Below are 13,124 nucleotides of genomic sequence, written 5' to 3' on the forward strand. Positions count from 1 at the left end.
GTGAAGCAGTGTCTCAGATACGTGAGTGTTGGTAAAACGGGCGACCTGATTGAATTCTTAATAATGTAATGATGCTGCCGACGATGTAATGGTAGTGTGTATGAGAGGCAGTGAGCATTTTAAAGTGCGTATTAGTGCATTTGATAAGAATTAGCCTTGAGATCACGCCATGTTACGACGATGTGAATATGAATAACGTATGTCCATGTTCATTATGGTTATTTTTGCCTGTTAATTTCGTGTGTGATTTTCTCTTCCTTTGGTTTGAATGTTTCGCTCGTGTTTATTTAATAAACCCCCTGTTTTAAGGCATTTCTTCTTTTATTGCTTGTAGCTATAGTCTTGCCCTTGTTAACTATTTACAAGGGGTATTTCCAGCTCGGGGCCGTATCTATACCTTACCTAGTCGACGAGATCCAGGCCTCAAAAATGATTCCCTATGAATATTTCACGTCGGTGTTGCTTGGACCGCTAATTGTATTCTTTTAGAGGGAGTGGGTGTGGCTCAACAGATATAGTTAAGCCAAGAGGAGGAAATATTCTAATAAAATAGAAGAAAATTGATTCAGAAGAAGATAATAATATTCTGTCGAGTTATCAAAAGACAACGAAATATGAGGAGAGAGAACACATACCTTCACTAAATTGCTAGACAAGGTCGGAAGAAGACCCGAGCGATATACGCAGATTCAATCAAGCCACCCGAAGGAGAAAAAGATTGGAACTACGCATTAATATCGCAATAGCTCATTAAAAAATCTAGTCTTCATGAATTTCATTAAACACTACATATATTTGCAGAAATAATTATAAGAAAAATAGAGACCAAAGCAAGCAAGTTATAAGAGGCTAATATTTAATCAATTAGAAGGCTTAGAGAACGGCATCACTATGTATTGTCTGATACAAGTTGTATTTTATCATTGCATGAACAAGCTTGTCGTCATGGAATACTTCTAAGAAGATGAGGGAACAAACTGCCAAGGATTACATAATCCAGCCCAAGATGATCAACGGAGATCAGAGATGACGACCACAGAATCAGCTGCCAGCCACGAGGGTCGCAGCTGGCAGTTGAGGAGGCTACACCATTACAAAAGGTGGAAGAATCGAGATACGTGTCTTGTTCTTTAATTTTTTATATAGTTTGGTATAAATTAATTGTGTAGGTTACCTGCGAGTGAAATGTAATCGTTGTCCCTTATGTGATCTTCGAAATTAACTTCTGTTATATGATAGGCTCTCACGAATAACTTACGAGCCAATCAATTTATGTTGGAGTAGGAACTGACCTAGGCATAAACGAATCTCAGATTTACAACAGATATTATGCCGTAGATAAGAGTGTTACGAGAATATATATAGACTCCCAGATCACAATTAAGTTTAATGTAGATGTTATTCAACGAGTATTGAAGAGGTTATACGCTGTGTATTATTAAGCCTGGTTGTGGAATATAGTGATGTTATTAGACAGGACGATTGCTATGAAAATATGAGAAGAAATGGATCCTATGTTAATTAGGGATAAGAATAGAAGCAACGTTACGTCGGGGGAAGTTACTCTTACGATGAGTTATAGACATTAAGAAGATATGCGATGTGAAGTGCATGATTTACGAAGTAAGAGTTGATTAAAGAATAAGATGAAATGTGAACTATATGGAAGTATATCCGTCATCGAGTATAAGAAGAAATGGAATGTTTTATGTAATAGTTGATACGAGATAGGATCATACTTGTCAGTGATTGGATAGCAATGTTTTGTCTTCGAGAAAATATATACCACTATAATTGCAGCGTACTCAACCTGAAGTAAGACCCATGATAATGGATTATAGTCATCTAATAACCTTCCTACTATAAATTAAATATTTTGATACTGGGTTATGATAAGGTTAATCGGCATATACAGAGCCACTGTCTTATTAACAAGTCAAGTCATGATTGTAGCTATAAAATGAATCATTACAATGGTACATAAGAGAATAATTGATTTCATGTAGTAGTATATCTTCAAATAATGGAAGATTTCCCGGTGTTTATTGGCACACATGTAATTTCGTAGTCCCCATTCAAATAAAACATAAGCTATGCATGACATGTTTGACCTTGCTAATATGTTATATGAATTAGGTATTTGAGTTTTAGATGTGATATTATTTCTTAATGAATGGTAGATTACTGACAGCGAATATTAGCTACCTAATACAAGAAGCTTCTGAAGCCTAAGCAAATTTCAGAATCTGTAAAAAAAATCAATTAGATCAATTAAATAACTCAACAAACATTCAGGTCAATTGAAGAACTTAATAATTCAGATACAATACTGAACTTGTGAACTTAAATGTTACAATTCCTTGTAATTTTATCATATTATATATTTTCATTTACAGTTAATAATGCAGATCAAATATACAGGAATGAGATTAAAGTAATCTGTATCCTCAAGAGTAGGTTGCAGTTAAAAAGTATTATTTCATAAGAATGTATAAAGATAAATGTTTTACCCATTCAATTATTGATGAGCGGGGTGGACAGTAAACATGATCGTTCCATATGGGTGTGAGAGATCAGCTATTCAGCAGCAATTGACTCAAAAACGTAGATATTAGAATAAAATAGGTTACTAGTCTGTAAGATAATAATGACAAGGAGGTACGATAAAAAATATTAAACCCATAGCTGATGATCATTATTGAAATGAGATAAATTTGAATTAGGCAGGATCTGAATTTAATCATGGTCTGGGATAAGTTAATGTGAATTGGTGAATGTGATCTTGCGTAGTCTACCAGATATCACAGAGAAAAATTAAAGCAGTTAGTGGTTAAGGTTTAGAGTTCAGATTAGTATAGATCATTAGAGAAAAGTTAGGAATTTCTAGAGTCTTAAAAACCTTTGAGAAAGAATGCAATAAGAGATACTATAAAAACTTAAACATGGCAAATTTAAGCCGAATCTGGACTCAGTTTGAAGAGTACCAGAAAGAACAAGAGGAGGAATTACAGAAGAGAGACGAGGCAATAAAAATAACCAAGAAATAAAGAAGACGAGGGAGGAGCAAAACGTAATACTAGAAATCTTGCAGGAAATGATAAGGAAGCAGAAGGAATAGCAGCAAGACATGACGGAAGAGATCAGAGGCATGGAGAAGGACAACAGAAGCAAGAAGAGTTTCAACAGAAGCAGGAAGAATTCCAGCAGAGACAAGAGGAACTGCAGCAGAAAGAGGGAATGAGAAAGACGTAGGAGAGAGTAGGAGATCGTGAAAATAGAGATTGGAAAAATCAGAGCAGAAGTCGCAGATTTTATGACTGACATAGTAAACCTGCGCACGAAAATGACAGAAATAATGGAGAACAAGAATAGAGAAGTTCACGAAGAGAAGAACTATCAGAGGGCCGAAATTCAATTCAGAGCCTGAAGGAAGAAGAAATAAAGAAGTTGACAGACAACTTCGGGGGATAGAAAATCAATTCTCAGGAGAGATGGGAGCAATGCCAGAAGAGAATGAATACATTGAATTAAGGAATTGTAATTACAAATAAGTCCATGGGGGTGAATTTCATCGTAGCCAGAGACGAGATCGCGGACAAATTAGGCATCACGAAAGAAGAAATGGAACACAACAGAAACGAAGCCAGCGAAAGAATCGATAGAATGGAAGGAGAATTACGACAGATTCGGAAGGAAATTCAAGAAATGAGAACGGAAAATCAAGCCGCGATTTCTGCCATATCAAGCTAAAATGAGAGGCAGAGAGCGATGGAAATCCAAATTAACGAAAGAGAAACAACACCTACAGTCACCGCAGAATCAAACCAGAATAGCAACGACACGATGATAGGGAACAACAATAACGGAAATCCCCCAATCATAAACATTATTAAAACTTGCGGCTATAGGCCTAAACACTTCAATAATACTGCGAGTATATCACCAAAGCAATTATTGAGAGAGATGGAGGAATACTTTTGGGAGAACAGAATTCCCGAAGACAAGAGACTACGAATAATTGAAAAACACTTAGATTCAAACCCGAATGTATGACACCAAGCATGCACACACAGATTCCATGATTATGAGGAATTCAAAATCGCATTCCTTAGAAGATTCTGGAATTCGAAAGTTCAACAGCAACTCAGACTGGAACAATACTCAAGAAAATAAACCTCAACTGGACAGACAAGTCTTAGCGATTACTTCGCATGTAATTCCACCGATTCCAAGATTTGGATGCAGCGCCAAGCGAACTAGAAGCGATCAAGACGATCCAGAAACAATTCCCACCGGACGTGCAGAAATTGTTAGCAGTCGCAAACGTAGAATCAGCTGTGGATATGAAAAACATCCTAAGACAGTTAGGTATGACAACAATACATCCTAAGAGTCGAGTCATTCGCAACTCGGGTAATGAGGAAGCGATAAACGTAACGCAAGAAAATACTGGTAGAAACTTACTAAGAGAACCAGGAGATATTACCAAAAACTACGAGAGAGAAGGAAGGAGCACAATATATGCCGGTGTAGGAGAAATAATGACTCTTATGGGAGATACAATGCGAGTAACAGATTCATAGAGTATCACAGGCAAAACAATTGATTCAGAGAGAATAGTAACCGATATAATTACCGCAAAACACCAACTAACGACGACAGACGAGTATCGAATTTCAAAGAAAGGGAATATTCTAATAAGAAGTATATTCAGGATCTGCGAGAGGCTGCGCAAAACAAGGAGAGATGGGAGCAAGCCATCCGAGATCAGGATGTCAATGGGGACATAGAAGGCGCTGAGAGTCTTGAGCTCCAGAGACACAAGCGCAGAGAGAGAGAGAGAGAGAGAGAGAGAGAGAGAGAGAGAGAGAAGAACGCAGATTGAACCCAAATGCTCCAAGTTTCAGCGCGAATTCAGAGGCATCTGAGAGAAAAAAACACGTCAATCTTAGAATAAGTCAAGACAGAAAAATTTAAGGAAGAGAAATAGAATGGCAAAATTTTAAGTTAGATATTTGCACAAGTCGATTCATGGGAAATAGGACCGGATGAATTTGTAGATGACATCACAGTGAATACAAGAACGCAGCAACATAACTTATCCATAATCATAGCAAGAATACATGGAATGAGAACTCATTGTTTAATAGATTCCCGAGCAAACATTAGTGTCGTATCAGTAGCATTATTCTTGTAAATCGAGAGAAGAATCAAACTACCGACAATACCAGTATCAGGGGTAAAGATCGGAGGTATTATCTAAGAAAAACCAATTAATGCAACATGCAAACTTACCTTAGAGTTGGAATAGGAAGCCGAAATTTTGAGCATCCATTCATAATAATGAATAAAATAAAGTACATCATTTTAGGCATTGATTTCATGTTAGCCACAAGAATGAAAATCGATACGTAAAAGCAAGAAATTATCAAAAGTAATGGTAGAGAATCAGCCGAAAGGATCAGCCTGAATGACAACATGGACAGGTAACGAGCACATGAGGATAGAACGGCAAGAAATAGTTAGCGTCTTGGAAAAAGGGTTACACTTAGATAAAAGGCAGGATGATATCAACGATATAGAGGCAGAGATGGTCAACACCATTCAAAGGATCATGAGTCTGAAAGAAGAAGAAAAAATTCATAAATATGGAAGAACATTGCAGAAACCGAAATATCATCAGCGGCGAAGGTGAAATTATACGAAATTCTGAAGAAATACTCAGAAAATTTTAAGAATAAACGCGGTCAAATCCCAAATCTTAAATATAAACTGCTTGTAAATGACTGGACTACATATAGGGGGAAAATATATGATATTCCGGAAAATATTTCCATGAAGTAAAGGAAATCATACAGGAGATGTTACCTGACGGTATAATAACCAAAACAACTACCCATACCTCAATCCTTTGGTTTTAATTTTACTTTCGTGTGGCTATTTCTAGCCGAGGCAGCGCTTTGTGCCACACCAAGCTTGCCTTGATGGTGCACTTCTGGTAAATTATCATACTCCTTGACTGCCCTCGATGTCTTAATCGATATTTTTCTCCGGACGTGACGTATAACTCACATAGTCCTTGACAGACGGCACTTCCGGCCATCAGCCGAAGTGTCGCCATTCTCGTGCTTGCCTTCCTTGGAGAGAGGTTGATTAACCGAGAGGCCAACAGGGCGATTTTTCAAAACATGGGCATACCGAGATTCAAGATATATAACTTGTGTCGTTTGCTGTTCCTACCTTGGATTTTTCTATTCTAATGCACGACTCTTCCTTTCAGTCGATGTTTCGTGATTACGTAGAGCCTCTGGGCTCTATTCCGGGTATCGTGCAGATATTTGTTATAGATATGGTTTGTTGTAATTGCGTGGTCATTATTATAATATTTCCAGTCTGCAGACTTTATGTGGTTATTTACTGCAGGTGTTTATTTGCCTTTCTTTTGTGTGTTCTATTTTGTCCTCATATAAATACGTGATGACGAAGGATGGTATTAGTCGGTTGTATTGGATTTGCTTGCCTGTGACCTACATACCTTGGGACATACCATTCTTGTTTCTCGTCGGTTTCTTTCATGGCAGAGCTTTAGAAATGTGGTACTGTTTTTACTCTATGATTGGGTATTCATGTTCGCCCATGACGAGGCGATATGGATACGTCTTGGGGCGTGCTGATTGTGATTACGATTGCTACGATGTTTGAATATGCCTTGCCTCAATGCGGCGATCCTTTAATAATTCTTGCGCATTTGTTATAAGCTCGTGAGTCCATGAAATTACACGTCATACCATGCGGATTGTATTCGTAACGTGCCTTGACACACTGGCCTGTTCTGGGTCCACACATACATTTTTTTGTTCCTATGGTATGCGTGTGTGCGCATTTGTACTATCCGTTTGTCTGATTGATAGTATTCTCCGCATCTCATGCTGTTATTTTCATTTTTGCTTTATTTTCTCTCTATTTTCGTTTTCTGGGCTATTTGTGGGCCTATTTATTCAGTTACGTTTGTGGTGTTCTTTTGAATTTATGTGTCATTGTTGGCTTTGTTTACCCCGCCTCGTACCTATGGCAACCATCATTATCTCATCTTTTCTTGTTCTTTGCGATGCTATCTTCAAGATGGTGGACTGCTTAAGAGCCGCGTCCCTTGTGATGCTCGTTTGAAACTAGGGGCATATTAACTTACGATTGTGATGTACGTACTGCATGATCTTGTGTGAATCTCACCAGAAGTATGTCCAACTTCTTATTACTACGCTTGATATGTCCCACAACACGTACTTTAAATACTAGAGGCAAGTCAACTATAGGTTGTGAGATATTGGATTATAAGCGGCGAGTGTGGTTTCTCTTGTCTGTATTAATTGAGCCTCTTGGTATTACTGGATGTTAAGCCTACGTGTTATGTGTTCGACACATCTTTCTCTAAGTAATATTCGAAACTACTTATTTTATTTGTCTTCCCTTTTGCTTTATGTTTGTCAATAAAGTCCATACTTTTGACCCCGTACTTTCATTTATGGGAGAGGGCCGGGTTCTTATCATTCCTGTTCCCAGTTGCTCTGTCTAAGCACGAGTCCAGTTCCAGGCTGTTTCAGCCTGTTCCAGCCCGTCCACGGCCGAGATGATATGTAGGTAGGTAATTATCCATGGGAGTGTCGGTGTACAGGACATGTGCTTATTGGGGTGGTTGAGATGGTAGCAGAGCGTGGTTCGTGGCCGGAAAGTTTCATCGAAAGGCTTATTCTCGGTGAAGCAGAGCTGGATTCGTTTACAATGCAGTTCCCTTCTTTGGCGTTTGTACAGTGCTGTGAAGGATATATATATATAATTGATGCTATTTCACGGCATACATCAGTTACATCTTGTTATAATCTTGGTTTTGATTTTGCTATTATTGATTGTGCTCTTTATTGTGCATTTTATCTGTAAATAATGGAGAACATACAAGTCGATGTGTGTGAAATGCTTCCCTGTGTTGATTTGCAAAATAATTCGTGCACATCTGTGGATGGTCACTCCGTTCATTCAAACAGTGATCCCAACAATGCGAGCATTGCTGTAAACAATCGCCCTAATGAGCTTATCTCTAATACGAATGTTGACTCTATAAACCCCATTCCACAGCCAATTGTGAGTGGACCATCTCAATTTAACCCTGCACTTGATGTTATCCGATAATCGAACCTCAAGTTTTCAAGCGAGGAAGAGCGAGTTTCCGGTACTGAATTCTTAAAACTGTCGAAGATGTCACCGCGTGTGCCTCTATGTCCCTAGACTTATTTGTCTCTGTCATCGCCGGTAGGCCAGAGGGATGTGCGAGCAAATGGTTTCGATTAATTTTTTTCCTTCAACAGGAAATTCTGCGAAGAACACAGGGCCTGAGGAACCTATTGACGAGTATGCGACTGGTATTCGTACGTTGGTCAACCGCCTAGATGCCGATATTCACGAAACAGAAATATTCGATACCTTTTGCCGTAACCTGGCTCCAAACTATAAACTTTTCATAAAGAGATCTGAGGTGAATTGTGTTGAGGACATAGTCAATTTGGGTCGTGAATACGAATCTATGCTTCAACTAAATCACCTATACCAACCTCCCCCTCCGCCCACTAGTTGCTCTTTCCCTGATGCCGCCTGTCGCTCGATGTCGAAATCGGTCTCCTTTGCCGAACCGCTCTCCGGCGCGTCGTGCGCCAATCGTTCTGGTTACCAGTCAGAGCCTCTTCAATCTTCAGATTACGTGGTTTCTGAATCGAAACGTACCCCTTAGGAAGACGACAAGCTCTATTAAATGCTGGAACTATGGAAAGGATGGGCACGTCTTCAAGCAGTGTAACTCAAGACCTTCCGTAAAATACTGTCAGTTGGCCTAGTCGGCGTATTTCATAATGTCGGTCCACGATGCAATGGAACCCGGGGAAACTAATCCCGCACCAGCGTGAAGGCCCGTCGTTGGTGCCTCAAATCTCTTTTAACCGCAAAATTTGTAGACTTCCTTCTGCATCTCCTTCGGCCAAAATTCTTTCTGGATCGCGTTCTGAATGTGCCCTGCTTAATACTGGACCCTTCAGGCTTTTCATAAATCAGTCTGTGAAGTGGTGGTGGTTGTGGTGGTGATAATTGTTTTAAGAGGAAGTAAAACTGAGCAACCATCCTCTATATAACACTAATCAGAGAGAAAAAATGGAAGGGATTAGACACTTCGAAAAATGAAGGTATCGGCCAAGGGAAGACAAGGGCCAGGAAGGGCATGAAAATGAAAAACTCCGTAGGCCTCCATACGTAATACTTTCGGGTCAGAAAAGAACAACAGTTGACCAAGGGAGGTCGGATATGATAGATGAAAGTGAGGAGCCTGGCACAAGTAGAAGCAATTCCAGGACTCAGCTAAGGGCCACATGGTCGCCAACCCACGCCCCAATGTTCAGAGCCTTTGGAGCTCTCTTTAGTCGCCTCTTACAACAGGCAGGGAATACCGTGGGTGTTATTCTACCACCTCTCCCACAGGGGAATCAGTCTGTGATAGGAGGAATGATTTTGAAAGATTTCCGAGATAGCAAAAGCTCCGCAACCTACTTGTCAGCCGATGGCCATCGCAGGTGTCCCATAAAACGTGTTAGAATCCATTTCAAAATTCATGACTTTTCTTGGGATTGGAATTTTAACGTTCTTACTGAGCTAACTTTCCCCTCATGCTTGGTTCTGATTTCATGTTAGCCACAGAGTTATCTATTGATTTTATCAGCCGTTCATTTGCTTTTCGTTTTAGATCAAACGAAATCTTTCGCTTTGAAAATCCTACTGGATATAAACCGTTATGTCTGGTATCAAGTTGCGGTTCCCTTATCGATCTATCTGACCTTTCCAACAATCAAGCCTCCAAACTCAACGATCTTCTAAAAGATTATCTGAGGAACTTACTGCCGAACCAAGATGTGCGAAAGAGTTTTCATATTGCATTGAATAGAAATACCGTACTCCGGTCAGACACCCTCCTTTCAGTTGCCCCCCCCCCCCCCCGGCTCGCTGCTATGAGAAAATGTATTAATGAACTACTGGAAAAAGGTGTTATTAGCCCATCAAAGTCTTCCTTTAGTAGACCCGCCTTTCTGATCCCCAATAAAGACGGCGAACCTCGGCTTGTGATCGATTATTGATCTATAAATGGTAATGTTGTATTTGATAGTTTTCCTCTCACGACCATCCAATCAGCTCTACAATCATTCGGAAAAGCCCAGTTCTACTCCGTTTTTTTATTTCAATTCCGCTTACTGTCAGATTCCCGTCGAACCTAGTTGCCGAGAATTTACGGCTTTTGCCATCCTCTTTGGCTTATACCAATTCAAAAGGTACCTGTGGGCATTCCGTAGGCGGCCAAGCGCTGAGCCGCATTCTTGACTTTCGGTAACTTGAAATTCTCTTGTCTATTCGCATATTTGGACGACGTCGTGATTTTTTCCAACACATTTGAGGAATATGTCGCTCATCTTCGTGAATTCCTCAATTGGTTGAAGAGGCATGAATTCACCGTCAATCCTGAGAAGGTATCTTTGAGCTCTAGAAAGATTAAATTTTTGGGACACATCGTTTCCGGCTCCGGCATCTCTGTTAATCCTGAGAGAGTAAAATGCACTCGTGAATTTCCTAGGACAAAAAACCTTCGAGGTGTCCGTAGATTTGTTGGCATGCTTGGGTTTTATAGTAGGTTTATCCCTAAAATTTCTCAAATCTCGGCTCCTTTGAATTCATAGAAATAGCAAAACTTTCGCTTCTTCTGGAGCGATGCTCATGAACAAGCTTTTTGTCAGCTTAAAGATGACCTCTGTCGTGCTCCCGTGTTGCACAGTCGTGATTTCAACGGGAATTTGTCCTTCAGTGTGTGCCCGTTCACACGTCCGCGACAGCTTTCAAAATGGCGCCGACTGAAGGTATGGGCCATGTAATCTATAGGAAGCAAAGAATAGACACCAGTTACGATTACACAGAAGGCCATACACGTCATGGAACGGTCAAGTACTCAGGGTGAAACGGACAGTGGACTGTCTACTGTATTGTTTTACAAAAAAAGTAGAAATCTTGATTGTTAAGAAAACTCCATCTAAAATTTTCTCAACGGAGAGTGAGGACGGAATTACCGACCGCGGTATAATTCTTTTAGGAATAACAAAGGATCTAAAGATATATTAAAGGAAAAAGCATCGGAAACGAGAAGAAACAAGTCAAATCACCGAAAAATAGCATAGTTAACTCCAGATATTAAGAAGGAATCACCTACAAGAGCTACGAGATACGCGTGGGTGGATACTCAGCGCAGTGATCTATTTTCTGCAAAGGGAGACCAAGCCAACATGAAAAGGATCACACGCAAGAAGAGAAACATCTCCAATGATTGAATCAGAATAAAAATAAGTTTTCCTCAAGATCTACAAGAAGGGCAGACAGAGAATAGATGCACTGAAATCATTACCAACGAAATCGAGGATACGTCGGAGAGCCACGAAAGAAATAATAAAATTAAGGATTACAGACGTCAAAAAAGAATTGTATAATGGCTGTACACTGCACTATAATCATTAATTTAGATGCTGACAAGAAGACCATGAGGATGATGTGCTAAATACACATGATGGACCAAGCTGGGGACCAGTACATCTTGCTATACGACGGAGCCATGATGAGGAAGACGACGGGAAATCATCCGACCGAGCCATGATGAGGAAGGCGACGGGAAACCATCCGACCGAGCCATGATGAGGAAGGCGACGGGAATCCAGACAGCACTTCCGTGATGAAGAAGCGGATGATGTACCAGATGTCCAACCCATGACCTAACCGAAGACCCAACTACATCCATTTGGGAGCAGAACAGCTGGACCAGGGACAACCATGAGCGAGCTGTCATTTACAATATTTAATCGCATAATTTTGGTTTGCCTACACATGTACCTTAGGTATGTGCCGATGGGCCAATTAGAGACCGATACATAAGAAATGCAAGTGAATGTTACCAACGAAGTGTGAGATATTTAAGTCCGTAGTTACATGATCTAGCAATATAGCAGTAGTTTCTGATGTAATGGATATATACATCAACGTATATCGGTCAAAATACTCGTATGTAGTGTGAGGTTTGAAAGAGAAGTTTGGAAACAGCTTATTATAATGACATACTGGCAGATTACAGAGATTTCATAGAGGTAATGTTACAAGTTGACGTCACGATTGGTTGCGCGCGGTGTAAAAATAAACAGATGGAATCACGCATTGTTTTGCTTCACAATAAGGGCATTGAACTCAATAATAGGTTATGAGATATATCAACTTTTAAATGTTGTCTTAAGAAACAGTGTGGTACTTTGACATGGTCGTGTATTTGGGAACGCGACGAGTTATTATTGAGGCTACGATGTTAAGATATTATATGGATGTTGAAATAAGGTTACGACTGTGCTAGCTGGAGGAAAGGAATGAGTTATATAGTGATATGAGAAGTTTTATTCGCACTACACAGGGGCCATTGAGTGTCTGCACTTTAAGATATGCCACACTGCATTTTTTTTTAGATTCGTATACGTAAGATTGCCCACACCGCTGGAGCGACCTAAGCCAAGGTATGAACAGAATTTACTATTGTAGAAGTATGCTTGTGACGGAATCGTATGTCAACTTTAGATGTGTTGTAATGAATATCGGAATACAACGATACGTTTGATAGCTGTATTTGACCAAATGCATTCACGTCACCGATATATATGAGAGTAAGTTTCTGAACACCGCGGCATAACGCTTGCATAGTAACTGCGTATGAATAAAGTAGCTTGCATTGAAGTAGAATGTTATGGAATATAACGAAGGAAAGGGACATTGAACCTAAAAGGACATGTGTATGACAGCCAAAGATTATGTTGAAATTAGTTAGATAGCAAAATAGATTAACATTCTCTGTTTGAACTTACATTTTCTCAACGAACTATAGCTAGGGAAAAGCTAGAATAGGAGCCGTATTTAACAGGCACTAGGAATGAATGCCTTAGTTCGTAAGAAGTTATCCATGCACAACGAGAACGTAGCAATAAAACATGAGTTCGGATTTACTGAGATTTACTCAGATTTAT

This window comes from Anabrus simplex, chromosome 4 (genome assembly GCF_040414725.1).
Source record: "Anabrus simplex isolate iqAnaSimp1 chromosome 4, ASM4041472v1, whole genome shotgun sequence".
Classification (NCBI taxonomy): Eukaryota; Metazoa; Arthropoda; class Insecta; order Orthoptera; family Tettigoniidae; genus Anabrus; species Anabrus simplex.